At 43.6% G+C, this 14,101-nt stretch overlaps 1 long non-coding RNA gene across 1 annotated transcript; it reads left to right on the forward strand.

Annotated features, from left to right (window-relative positions):
- Positions 1–3,534: 3,534 nt before the first annotated feature.
- On the forward strand, positions 3,535–10,137 carry LOC143161626 (uncharacterized). Its single transcript, XR_012995565.1, has 3 exons — positions 3,535–3,580; positions 8,004–8,089; positions 10,009–10,137. It is a non-coding gene; the product is annotated as an uncharacterized LOC143161626 (long non-coding RNA).
- Positions 10,138–14,101: the final 3,964 nt, after the last annotated feature.

Below are 14,101 nucleotides of genomic sequence, written 5' to 3' on the forward strand. Positions count from 1 at the left end.
CAGGGTCTCTTGTAAGTGGTCCCACAGTGAGAGGGCAGCAGTGCCACTGTAGATGCTGGCCAGGAGATGTGATGCTTGGCTAAAGCTCTGCTCATGTTACAGAACAGGGGTACAACAGTACAGCCCTCTCGCCTACATACATGTTTGTTTGCTAATTTGGCTGTCTTCTTGCTGGCTACATTTCGCGGTTGTGGAAAGAGTTTATAACGCATCTGTGGCCCTTAAAGATTCTCTGGCTCCCTGTTTCTCTGGAGTGAAGGGTGCTATTAAATATAGCCTCCCACCAAATTCCAGTGACTAATCACACACAGACCATAGTCCCAAACCAGCCGTGACTCAGACACCAACAACACTCTGAGTAACGCTGCAGGAAGAGCTAACACACTTCTTCCCTGGCCTTGCACAGGCAATGGGAATGCTGAATAAAGGCAGACCAAATAATAAGGCTGGTTCCTGAGCCAAAAAAAAAGGCGCCTGCAGTCAATAGGTATTGTCCAGTGTTAATGCTGAGCTTTCACATAGCCACAGCTGAAGCACAGTGAAGGGGCTGAACACGGGTGCTGTAAAGGTCTGAGACAGTCAGCTGGCTGGCAGGGTGATAGGACAAGTTCTCATCATGAAGCTTTTCTTTGAGTTTAACAAGACATGTAAGCACATACCTCAGGGCAGAGAGGAGGTCTTGGGCCCAATGACGCTGTGTTTAAGGTTAGGCATAAGTCTGAGCATCCTACTGGAGTAATGCTTTGGATGAGAGTTAAAGGATGAGTCCTGATTGAGCTCTTTCCCACCCAGAGATACAGTTTTCATCTTAGATTCTTAAGTTCTTTACAACTGAACCTTGCCTTCCCCTTTTAAAATAATTTATCTTGAATAGCAATGTAGTTGGTCATTTCAGCCTGCTCCTGTAATGTTTGTGCTTGCTCCAATTATTTTTGTACACTCAAAAGTGTCATTTTTTTCTCTGATTATACCTAAATAGTAAAGGATACATTGAAATGGATAGCATACAGTTTTTTTCAAAATCATTTGAATACGAGAATGAGGATGGAGAGTTTTGGCAAGTTGCTGCGTTTATGAACAAATGGGCTCAAAGGAATTAGCTTCCCAAAGCAACTGCAGCCATTAAAAAGTCCTTCTAAATGTTTCTGGCTTTTCTGAACACATTCTTATCAGTATGTTTACTTAGAAAAATACTTTTTTATCTACTGAGAAAGGTCCATTCTGTTTTTTCAGAACCTGAAGTTTTGAAACTTAAAACAAAAAAAAGCCTCTGTTTATATTCCAAGAACAATCAAGATTTTCTTTATGATGATGCTTTCCTCAAAGTTTTTATTTTGTTAAGAACAGGGCATTCAGAGATGAGAATGGATGCATAGTTTTGTCATGTTTATGAAGTCATGAAAGCATCTGGATACAGTATGGAAACCCTCAACCAAAAACTTTTTGAAGTCTCTTTTTAATAAAATCATCCGGGCTTACTCCACTGAACTATGTATTTATTGGATTTGGATGGAAGATGAGGTAAGAATCGAACTGATATTGTTGAATTTAAGTGTATTGTTAAGATTGCATCGCTTTAGGGATGTTAAATTGTGAATGGTAATTGTATGCACTTTTCAGTACCTAATTGCTACTTCTATGATTGATTCACAACCATCATGAGTTTCAAACAAATCAACTAAAAAGCAGTGTCTGTTCAATGTGCACTTAAAACAGCATTGTGGCATGCCCTTTTCCTTTCTTAAGTATCAGCGAGCAAAGAAACAGTAAACTGTGTGCGTGGCCCTGAGTTTGCAATGTATCACTCATGCTTGACTTCATTGGCATCAGTTCCTTAATTACCAAATGGGAACGTGTTTGTAAAATGAAATATAAAGTTTTTGTTTCTGTTGAATTTTTTTCAGAAATTTTAAAAAATTTTCTAGTGCTCTCAAATACCCTTATCTTTTTAACACCCTCCTTTATCTCATTATAGTCTTCAACTTTGGAAAAATTATAGCCCCTTGAGAGTTAATTTAAAGAAAAACTCCCCCTCTGCTTTCACAGACATCAGAATCTTTGGAAAGACACTGGACAGCACATCTGTACAGGCCTGATTGATTCATTTGCCACTAACTTTTCAGTGTTTTAAATCACTTCTAAATAGCAAAAGGAAAAGTCAACTAATAGTAATAAAACCTGAGGCACCACTTAGTATGCATTCTCCCAGGATGAAGAGCTTCACCCTGGCTCTGTTCTGTGTATCTCTATTGCTGCTAAACACCAGTGTACGGAATAATTCAACATGTGGTGTATCAGTGACCTGTCCTTATTATCATTTGCCTCTCCCCAGTCTTTGTCTCCTATAAAATTATTGATAATGTTTTTAACTGTTCTTCTTAAAGTCTGATCTGTTATAATAGTTACTTGCAGATGTGATGATACCCACTCTGATAAGAATAGCTGTATTAGATGGGCCCATGGGTCCATCTTGCCAGCATCATGTCTACAGCAGTGGCCATGAGTGGATGCCTGAGAAAGATGAAGCTCAAGGTTGGTATATGTGATACTTCCCCCTTACACTCTCCTGTCCTTCAGCAATTTTCAACCCAGGAACTACCTGAGTCTATTTATCTCCAGGTTCTTACATGCTTTTTTACTACTAGTCTCTGCCTTAAAATTTTTCAGATATCACAGGTACACCTAGGAGAGTGTGTATTTCCAGGCTGAGCAGAAGAATTCAATTAAGCTTCTGATTAGTGTGACTTTCACTCAGTTTTCCCACATAGCAGAGTCACAGCTGCTTAGTCTGTAATGGGAATCACACCTCTGTAAGTATTTCCAAAGAAGCCACTTGAAATAATAGAATGTAAAAAGAATGTGATAGCTATAACGTTTATTTCTTCCTGCTTCCTCCTTTGCCCTGCTTTGCAAGGGCAAAAGAAGCTGGAAAAGAAAGAAGGAATGCAAACAGAAATATACAGGAGTGTGACTGTTGTTGATAGTGACCTTGTTCTTCATGTTGGGAAGTTTTCTGATACCAGCTCACTTCAGGGTAGCTGGTGACATCTCACGTTGCCTGCATACACAAGCCTTTCACTGGATTCAACACAATGAGTAATCAGTAGAGAAAGACTGATAGCAATGAAATGGTGCCAGTTTACACAAACTCATCTTTGGTTCTATGGTTAGTCTCTGCTTTTGTTTCTTTCCTGAGCCAATGCTGAAACTGCCAATCAGTGAAGGAGCTAATTAGTAGGACAAAACACTTGCATGGAGCAATTATTTCCCCACTTTGCTGCTAGTGTTGGAGAAGGCCTTGTTTTCTGTGTCTTATACAAGTAGCATACAGGTTTGAAGTGTTTCAGTTTCTTGCAATCCAGATATACTATGGTGTAACTCTCTTCAGTTGTGTTCTGCAGGGAGAAGAGATGGTCAAAGAGTAGAAATGCATTCCTTACTACAAGATGGGAAGTAGCCTGGGATGCTTTCCAACGGTCTGTGCCTGAAACTGAAGCCAGCCAACGACTGGAGGAGAGTTCCCAGTCTCTTGAAATCCCCCGTCTTAATCTAGGCTTGCGGGGTTGCTGGACTGTAACAGGTAAGGGAGACCAGAGCAAAGGTAACTGCTGCCTGCAAAGCTGCTGTGGGAGAATGGCTTATATCTGAGCTGAAAACAGGTCAGAAACTGGCGGATCAGCACCCAGCAGCGGATGGCCTGGAGGAAGCAGCGGAAAGAAAAGCAACATTGGTTTTGTATTGTTTCCAAGAACCGGCTAGGTCACATCCTTATCTGTGATTTATGTATCTTGTGAATAGGCTGCTCAACTATCTGGCTGAGAGGACTCACCACCTTGGAATTAAAGCTGGGAAATGCTTTTGGGAAAACAGAAGGCGTGCTGGATGAGGATAGTGTTGTCCCTCTGGCCTGGCAGGTTCATATGGGTTTTTTTTTTTCTCCATTAAGAGGAGAAATTGATTATATTATTTGGAGAGAGGTATTCCTTGGAAAAATCATGATTTACTTACACACGATGTATGTGGTGTTCTGTTGCTATGATCTCAAAAGAAACAAACATTTTCCTTGTCAGAAATCTCCCAACTCTTCAGCAAGCTCTGTGCCCCAAAAGCTCTGTCTGTCTTCCTCCTTATACAGGTGTGCCTCACGCTTCTTCCTTTAGGCTTTCTCCTTTGCGTAGGTACTTGAAAGATGTTGCCTTGCATTTATCTAGGTCTGTGATTTTGAATCATAGAATCATAGAATCATTGAGGTTGGAAAAGACCTCTAAGATCATTTGAGGTCAAAAGACCTCATTTTCTGTGGATCTCAGTCATTACCAGCTTCCAAAGTAATTGTGTATTTCTAATATTATGGGAGGACAGAAATTTAGCCCTGGAGTAAAACAAGAAGACATTTCTACTAACCTTTCTTTTGCATTTGACTCTTTGGACTATGTATAGCTCCTTTACTTTTCACCAAATGGTAGATTCTTCACCCCTCGTGGACTTCAAAGATTGAAAGATAGGCATGATTAAGGATAATTGGATTAAAACCAGTGTTTGGTTGAGGTAATGTGATGCTTCCTTCTAGCCTTAGTCTCTGAATTTGTAACTGAAGGACATGCAGTGCCTAGTGTCAAGGCTGTAGTGGAAAGTAGCTAAGTGTGGAGAACAAAAGAATGTAGCACCAAATTGTAGGAGAGAGACTATCCTATAGCAGGGTGGGATAATCTGGTCCAGGTGGGAGCATGTGTGCTATCCACAGTGTCTCAGAGCACTGTTATTGGATGAACAACGTTACATTACATTATTGTATGAGCGGACTGTGCTCATTCATTTCAGCTCTGTTCTTAGGGCTGACAATAGTGGGAAATTTTGTGCCAACTACACCTCCCTGGGGATTTCTTGGCTGTTTGTGTAATCCCTTACATGCTGGACCACATGACCTCCAGCAACATGGGGCCTCCCCTTCCCAGGCGGCTGCGGTTTGCTCTGGGATTTCCCAGCATATTCAGGCAGCAATGAGTCTATTTCTTGTGTGGAAGGCTCATATCTACTGTAGATGCACGAATTGATTGTATGTCATATGCACAGCCCTCCAAGAGCTGGATTTCACTGAGTTGCCATTCACCGTTGTGCAGGTCTGTCAGATACTTGCTGAAATCTTTGACTAATGGAGAAAATCTTAGATGCCTTTCAGACTCAGTCTGTGGGCAGGCAAAAAGCACAAATGTAAAGAAATATGTCCATACCTCTTTCAATCCCACAGACTGATTAATGTTCTGTGGTACCATCTGGCCCTGTCTGAGCTGCAATAGAAGGAAATTTGCTTTGCAATCAGAGTTTTTATATGTGTATCTATTTCTGTCAAATCAAGTGGGAAAACCTTTGGGTCTCATTCAACAGGTTGAGAGAGAGATGACTCAGTCACCAAATGTAGACCCCTCAGCCGAGTTGGTCACCCTGCCCCAGTACATACAGTATTTGACACAAAGATTGATTTCTGCTGGCAACACTTTTTGTTGCATGTTGCAAAATCATGTCCTGTTAATCCTCTGACAGCTTCTATTCTCTGCTATGCATCATGGCGCAAGCTAGACCTTCATTACTAACATGTGATAAGGAATGGGCAGTTTCTACCCTAACTGCATGATCTCAGTCTCCTCCTTATCATTCCCAGGTTCCATGGGACATTTTTCCAAACATCTAATCTCTTATGTATGGCCTGCAATGGAATGAGAGATGTAAGATGGGATTTTTCCAGAGCACTTACCCTATGAGCTCCACTTGTCTTGAAATTAGTGGTGGATGATCTCAATTTCCATGGGTTGGGGTTAGAGCAACAATAGGAGTTTTGTAAACTCCCACAGATGCAGCCAAGATTTTGGCATTCACCATCCTGAATTTTCTTTAGAGACAAGAAAGGAAGTCCCAACAAGAGACCCTAAATGAACATAAAGCTTTCCCCATTCGTTTCAGCACACAACATGGGAGCAGAGAGCTCTTGTGAAGTTGCCTGAATGTTCCTGCCTCTGTTTATCCTATAAAACAGATATACAAGAAATGATCTGAACAAAAGTTGATTAACTTTTCAGATAGGTGAATGTGTAATCTTGAGTTAAATGAAACTTGGTCCTGAAGTATCAGGACTTTTTGTGAACGGCCTCTGCTCTAAAGTAGAGATCATGATATTAGTCTTAGGGGAAACAGGTTTCTGCTAAAATTATCACCAGTAGCACCCCTGGGCCTGAAATCTCTGTCATTAGGCTGTAGAGTTAGATACAGAGTTCAGGTCACTAGCGGGTATAGCATTCAGCGGATTATTCCCCAGTTCAATGGGTGTAGTATCTACAACCTATGGTCTAGACTCCCACCAGAATTCACCCCAGGCTGACTCAGCTGCCTATGGTTGTCTTCTCCATTGGCTTGAGGAATGACAGCCAGCGGGGTATGATGCTATATCACTTCCTTGCTGCTAGCTAGCCCAGAGGGCCATTAGGCATGTTTAACTGGGCCCAGTTCTTGCAGAAAGACAATTTCAGTTTCATTGCTCCTGGGGCCTGTTCCTTGAGTCCCAACTAGAAAATGTTGTGTCCCCTCAAAAAGAGGTAATGCAGCTTTTTTCCTGTAGCTGATTAAAATAATTCAGTATCCTCAATATCACCTGGCTCAGCAAAGTACTGAAGTTTGAGTGAAAACTCCATTAAAGCCAACTTTTATTTAAGTTCTCCATCTCCCAGATGTACCACTGTAAAGACTCCAGCTGTCTAAGCAGGCAGAATAGAGCTGCCGCTCCCTGTCTGCGTGTAGTGTGTGTTCCTGGCTCTGCATGTCTGTGTAGTAAAAATAGCCATATTTTAAATCTATTGGAAATATTAAGGGCTTAATTATCATCTGCTTTGGAGCTTTTTTTTCATCCGAGACTAAGGAGATATGAAGAATTTGGCAGCTGTTCTCTGCTCCTGCACCACCCAGCCATAATGAGAGCTAAAGCAACCCGGTGGCTACTGTATTTTTAGTGGCCCCTCTGGCAGGAAGAGATGAGGGGGAATGCAGCTACTTCAATACCCCCTTGTTCCAGGCATGTGTGTGTCTGTCCCAAACAGACCCCTTGGCTGTGCATAGCTGTTGTAGGAGCTAGCTTTATATGAAAGAGGGAAAGTAAAATTATTTATAGGCAGTCTGAGCGGCACATTATTCAAGGCTAGGTTGTTGACTCATGCCCATCTGATATCACTTAAAGGGTTAGATATTGCCAGCGAACAAAAATAAGTGCTGTTACTCCCTTCTAGTCAATAGAATTAACTGTTCTTAAACTGACATTTGCTTTTATGGCAGAAGCAGCATTGTGTCTCAAGGGTCCTGTTATAAATATATACATTGCTGAAAAGGTGCTAATCTGGATTTCCTTGGGATTATGGTGATGGAAACAGAAATATGAGGGCAGCAAAACTGGCAGAGAGCCTTCAGCTCTGTCGCTTATGTTCATCTCTGTTACAAAGACCTGCAGAAATCAAGGGGGAAGGAGACAAAAGGCAGCCCTGTTAACACCAAGGGTTCCTCCTTTTCCACGGTAGAGTCTTGGAAAGGCCCTTCCCTCCTCCTTCTCATTCCTGCCTGTCTCAGGAGTGTTCTTTTTGTTAAATAGAAACTGTTCTGTTTCCTGTCTGTCTTGAGCCATTGGCTTTTGGCGTCAGTTTTCAAGCCCTGAATCACTCTCTGGGGATGCGCGCTGGAAAGCTAATGGGAACTGATTGCCTATCAGCAGCTGAGATGCAATTCTTGGCTTCAGTCTTCTTGGGAATCACAGTGTGCAGACCTGGACAGCATCATGCTCATAGCGTAAGAGGCCAAGCACCTCTCGTGGGCTAAGTGCATGAAATCCTGAGGCAAATGCTTATTGCAAACTTCAGGGCACGAGGGTGGTGGGAGGGAAAAATAACAGCTCATAAAGCTTTGCCTGCTGGCTCAGGAGCAGGGAAAGAAATACAAAAAGAATGAATGTAGTTCCTTTTCTTTTTTAGGTCACAGCTGAAATTAACCATGAGATATTTAACACTGAAGTAGAAGAGAAAGCTGAAAAACTAGGAGAGCAACTGCTTGAAAACTGGTGAGCCAAATGTCTCTTTCCAAAGAGAAAGGTGCAGGATTTGCTTTGGTGTAAGGTCACACTTATCAACAAGATCCCCATCTTTCCTTCCCACAGCAGGGATAAAGACACTGAGGCCAAGGCTCCAGGCATCCTGCTTGAAATGTAACATAAAGGGGAGATGCAAGAAGCAGATGGGGAAAACTGGCTGTGAAACAAGCCTCGCATCTACACCTTACACTGTGGCTGCTCTGGACCAGGTTGGCTCTGTGAAACCAGGGCAGCAGCCATAGATGAGAGAATGAGAAGACAGAGCTGAACTCCTCACAGCTCCTTTAATTCACTTTGCTGCCCAAGTCAGAGCATGATGGCCATCATCTCCCACTGGAGGGATGCTAATAGCTGCTCTGCAGAGAGGGTGCACCTTTTGGCTCAGAGCAGTGGCAACAGTACCTTGATTGCACAGTTATAATCAAGGCTAATCAACACCAAATGGTGTTTTGCCTCTAGAACAGTTTTTATATATCATGATAATAATAGCCATCTGAGAAATATTCCTGGAAGGGTTAGTTTTTCTCCCAGATGAGGATGGGGGCAGAGAGAATGGCAATAAGAGTCAATACCCTAGTTGATCCCAATCCTTTGTGGGGTCTGGAAAGGCTTAAAGTGCTGCTCTATCTCATTAGATGCATTAATCAAAATTTAGCCTGCTGCTCTTCAGGTTAGCACTGCATATGCTGGGCTGTGCTCTTTCTGTCTAACTAGGAAACTTATCCTGGACCTGAAATAAACCTTTCCTTGATATAGATAAATTCCTTTCTAATAAAAACACATTTTCTTTTTCTGACAAAACAAGATTTTTCATGAGGTGAGTGGGAGAAAACTGCATCCAAAAACACAAAGCAAGAAAGCACATCACAAGAACATAGGTGAAGTAGTCATCAACAATTAGAATAGTGCCTTGGAGAGGGCCCTGAAATAGCAAAAAAGCTGCTGTATTTGTGATATGTTGATTAATGATGTGCTAATAGCTGAGACATGTCTGTAATAACTAATTGGTTTTAAAAAAACCTAAGCAGAGCCAGGATCCTCTTTGGGCTGAAGGGGCATTTACAGTTTGCCAGCAAGGCAGACATTAGGATGGTACCCAGCAGATCTGGGAAATCATAGCCATGGTTCAGCAAAACCCGGAAAGCACATGCCTAACCCTACCCTTCCTCCAAAAAACTTGTGATATATATAGACAAGACAGCAAAAGAAATATTGCTGCCATTGGAGAAAGGGGGAAAGATTAAGTGAGTTGGCCAAGTCAGGCAGGAGGCCCGTGTCAGAGCCAGGAGCTGAAATCACCTCTCCTGAGGACGGTCTTTCATGTCATTGCCAAAGGCAGAATCCCCTCTAATCAAGAGCTGACCTCCCTGCGCCCCTTGTGCGATATCCTGGTGCTCCACAGGACCTGCCACTTGGATCCAGCTTCTTACTTTTATCTTTTTTGCTCACCTGCCCTCGGTCAGCTTTCCAAGTGGACCATGTTAGAATAACCATCACCAGTGAAAGGCTGTGAGAGGGCTTTTCCTATTGGAAAAAAGCGAACAAACAAACCACCAAAAAAAAAACCCCAACCCAAACAAAAAAACCAAGCCACTACCAAAAACCTTCTCTGAGGTTCTTTTTAACCCAAACTCCCGGAGAAGTTTAATGCCATGGTGGAGGACTAGGTTGTGCAGTGTGGTCCGAAACGTGGGGAGGAGAGGGAGAGCAGGAATTAACCCTGTGGCATGTAGTAAGCAAAGACCCCAATGTAGGGCAGGGACTGCCAGGATCTGCTCTGCGAAGCCTGGGGGAACCAGATAAAAGCTCAGCCCTGACTGCAGGCAGGAGGGATGGAGTTGACCAAAAACAGAATTTCACCTCTTTCCTCTTCTGCTCCTCCCTTTTAGGAAATCCTCTGTCTTGAGGAAAGGAGCTGGTTTTACAGAAAGAGAGGTGACCCTAGGAGTTCGAGGGGCTGCTGGAGCAGACTGCCTGCCTGCCTGCTGCACCAGAGGCAGAGGCTGCTCCCTGCAGTAAAGGAGGTGAGTGAACAGGTTGAGTCAACGCTGCTGTGTTTGATGGTGGTGAGGAGCATGTCAGTGGCAGATGGGGTGGCCATGCCTGAACAAGGTCCCTTCCTGCGAGCTCAGCTGTGTTCAATAGGAGGGGTGGGCTCAAGCCCCTGGCAGTGAAATGGGTGCAGGTCTGCACCCTGTACAAGCAAGCAGGTTTTGGTATGTTGGTAACATATTCCATTCACAGACTGATTGGCAGGAGCAAGAGGCAGCAGGAGCAGTGTGACAGGAACTAATTTAAAAAGGAACATTTTCAGAGGAGCTAGTCCTAGTCCACCCTGCCCCAAGATGTTCACCTTGCAGACAGATGCTTTTCAGCAGTTAGTGGGGATGCAGTCCCTGCCTAGTTGCATTTGCCCAATCCCTGACCTTTTAGGTCAGTGGGAAGAGTCCCAGGCAGCCAGCAGGCTTGGGAAAAAGCCCCAAATGACAGAGAAAATTAGACTTTAGGATCTTTGAACTGTTATTGCTGTTTGACTCATGGCTGTGGGTATTTTCCTCTCTGTGCAGCTGTTGGGAGAACTGGGGGTGGCTACTGGGAGATGATTGAATACACCTGACATCCCTGAGGTAAGAGAGCTCTGTGGTGAGACCTTAAAATGTTATGGTAATCCTAACAACCAGCAACTCTGACAGGCACTGCTGTCTTGCAAGACTGTATCTGAGGGAGCAGGCATTGGCTCTGTTGTGAAATTCCTTGAGTTATTTGTGCAGTGATAGCACCCACCACCCCCAGTATTACGTGAGCAAGGTCAAAGGGATGGTCTGTTGCCCGCGAGAAACTTACTGCTTACAAAATAAATGAGAAATAGAAATAAAGGGGCTGTTGCAAATTTGAAATCCTAAAAGAAACAGGAGGATTGCTCAAATGTGGGTGCTGAAGGCCAGACTCCCCTAGCCACTTTTAGGTGCCTTCTCAAATGAAGCTGGCTCTCTAAGAAGGGTTTTAATGAGGTGAAAAGGAGCTCGTCTGCTCTAGAAGTTAGGACTGAGGACGACTGCATCCTTGTCAGCCAGGTCCTCTATCAGTCATACAGAGGAAGAGAGGCACTTAGCTACTGACTGATGTCAGGCTGCAGCTAAGGAAGCCGCATGGCTGTGCTGCTCGCAGCTGCTGGCTTCTCTCTCTTCCCAACTCTGCTTCTAAGAGAGGTCAGAGTCAGGGCAACAGTCAAAGTGCCAGGGAAAACTTTCAGTGGTGATGGCTGTAGTTTCTCCTCCATCTGCAAAGCTGAAAATGGAGAGAGACCAAAAAAAAGTCTGAAACTCCACAATGATGATGATGATGATGATGATGATCCCCAATTCCCTCATAATCAGTCTCATCTCACCCCACCCTTTTTTTTCTTCTCCAGCAGGAAAATGCTTCCCCAGCATTGCTGGCACCCTTAGCAGGACAGATCCGGTGTGGGAGTTGTGCTGGAGTTCAGGCAGAGAGAGTGTGTGAAAGGCTGGGATGGGATGCTAGGTTTCTTTCAGGATAGTGACTTTAGATAATTGCTTTGCCAGAGGTTTTTCCATGTGACCTTAAGCCTGCCTTTTAAACCCCTCTCTGCCTCAGCTCTCCAGCAATTAAGTGGGATAGTACTTTTCTCCTTAGCTGTTTGGATAGTAAGCTCTCTAAAGCAGAGGCTGTTCGTTCTTATGCTTGTGTATGTCTCCGAGCATGCCTGGTCCTGGCTGTAGCTGCTCCTGTGGAATCCCTTTTAATGAGAGAGAATGAGCACGTCCTCCTCTCTCTGCTCAGGATCAGCCCGTTCTTCCCCTTTAGGTTTTCTATCACAGCAGTTGCACCAGGGTCAAGAAGACAGGATTTGACTCTAAATTGTCCAAGTGTGAAAGCACAGCATGTGTTGTACCAGTCAAAGCATGAAGCAACCCTGAACTTCATGCAAATCCATTGCCTGAACTGGAGAGGAACAGAGCAGCTTCTCTAACGTGTGTCTAAACAGCATTGCTGCACATCACAAATTAACCAGGCATATTTGCAAAAAACTTTGGGCAATCTGCCCTCAGAGATGGAGGTCCCTGAAGGTTGTGTCTCAGCCCACAGCATGCCTTGGGACAGGCTGTGTGTATGCTGAGCAGCTGGGTCCCTCTGGACCGCTGGGTCTCAGTAGCAGAGCTGGCCATAGGACTTTGAACAGGTGTTGCAAATTTTGCTCCTTTTTTTTTTAACAAGCAGGGCAAGACTATCTGTTATGCTCTGAGGTCATTAATGGTTTTCAGGATTGCCAGGAAATAGAAAATACTTCTGCAGTGTACAATGTGTAGGGCAAACAAATAATAAACATACATATTGCAAGAAAACAGACCAGGGTGCAGTATTTTATGAAATAGTACAGTGGAGTGGCTTCCAGCAGTTTTGCCTTAGGAAGCTACACAGCTGTTTCAAGCTGTTGAGCACTTGGGGAGATGATCTGTATTTGCATGACACAGGCAAAAACAACATAGCTGTCTACATTACCTCTTTCTTTGTGTGCCATGCAGGGGTGCCTTTCAGCTCCTTGCTCAGATAGGGGATAGGACTGCCTCTGTCTGCAGCCAAGGATCCCGGAGACCTTATCTTGTTGCTTAAACCCACCTCTTATCTCAAGAATGTGGTGTTTTGGGCTGCAGCCCAAAAAGCCAAATGAAAGCCTGCTGAAGTCAGTGGGAATCTTTCCATGAAATGCTCAAGGGTTTGCATTGGATTTCATTTGCTTTCTGCAAATCTGACCCAAAGCCAGTGGAATGACTCTGTTTTGGGATACTCACGCTGTCCCTTTGAGGAGTGTTTTGGAGGTTAGGAAAAGCTCACCTCCGGAAGGGAAGCAGGGCCCTACCAGGAGCACATGGGGTCCCGTGGACCTAATCACCCCTGAAGCCTTAATGAAGTGCTTGTATGGGGCAAGGGCACTTAGTGCTGCTGTCAGGTGCTTGTGTAGAAATCATCCGCTGCCCGCAAGGCAGCTGTGCATGCTCGGAGGCAGGCTGTGATGTGCTCTGCTCACGCAGTTTTGCAACGGGCCATCAACATCTGTCTCAAGGAAGCCGTTGACTTCTCTGGGACAGGCAGGATCAGGCTGTACTCCTGAATCAGTTATCAGGAGCCTGACTCAAGTGGGAGGCAAAAAGGCTTATGATAAAAAAATGGCTGGATGTTTCATTTGCAGCCAAGAAAGGGAGCTTAGTTTTCTTAGGCTGGCGTAGGTTTCCTTGTTTTGACAGTACAGTTTTTGTTTTGACACTAACAAAACATTTCATTTTTATGTGCTACTTTGCCTTTTTGATGGAGATCCTTTTATTAGAATATGACTTCAGTATGCTATATACTATGTTATTTTTATAGTATATTAATAGTCTCTTCTATTATTTTACTGTTATTGCAACAAACTATTTCTACATCATTGAAAAAGGAGAGGGTTTATGTTATCAGAAAAAAAATTAGCATTACTAAAGGAAACTATACTGATATGTCTGGGTTTTTTTAAGCAATTCACTGATAAATTTCCACAATGCACTTTTTATTTAATTTGCCTTATTCCATCCAGAAGCTTATACAAAAATATTGGGGCTTTCCAGAGAACAAAAATTACACCTGGCAGCCCACCTGCGTGTGATTCTTTTTGCAGAGATAAGGATGCATTCATTTCACTAGTGCAAGAGTCCCTTTATAAACCTATTTCATGATCCATGTGGTCTGGCAGTAAGAACCTGCAGTAATTTAACATTACTGCTTTCATATCATGTATTAAATGTACCTGAATTACAACAGCACCCAGGGGCTTTATCTGACCCTGAGGTTGGATACCATACAGACAGAGTCAAAGAGTCCCTGCCTGGTGTAATTGCATAAAATAGCCAAGAGAGATATTGTTAATCCCCCTATTTTATGGCTGGGGAATTTGGGAATGGAGAGAGGAATTATTTTCCAAAGGTTGTG

This window comes from Aptenodytes patagonicus, chromosome 6 (assembly GCF_965638725.1).
Source record: "Aptenodytes patagonicus chromosome 6, bAptPat1.pri.cur, whole genome shotgun sequence".
Taxonomy (NCBI): domain Eukaryota; kingdom Metazoa; phylum Chordata; class Aves; order Sphenisciformes; family Spheniscidae; genus Aptenodytes; species Aptenodytes patagonicus.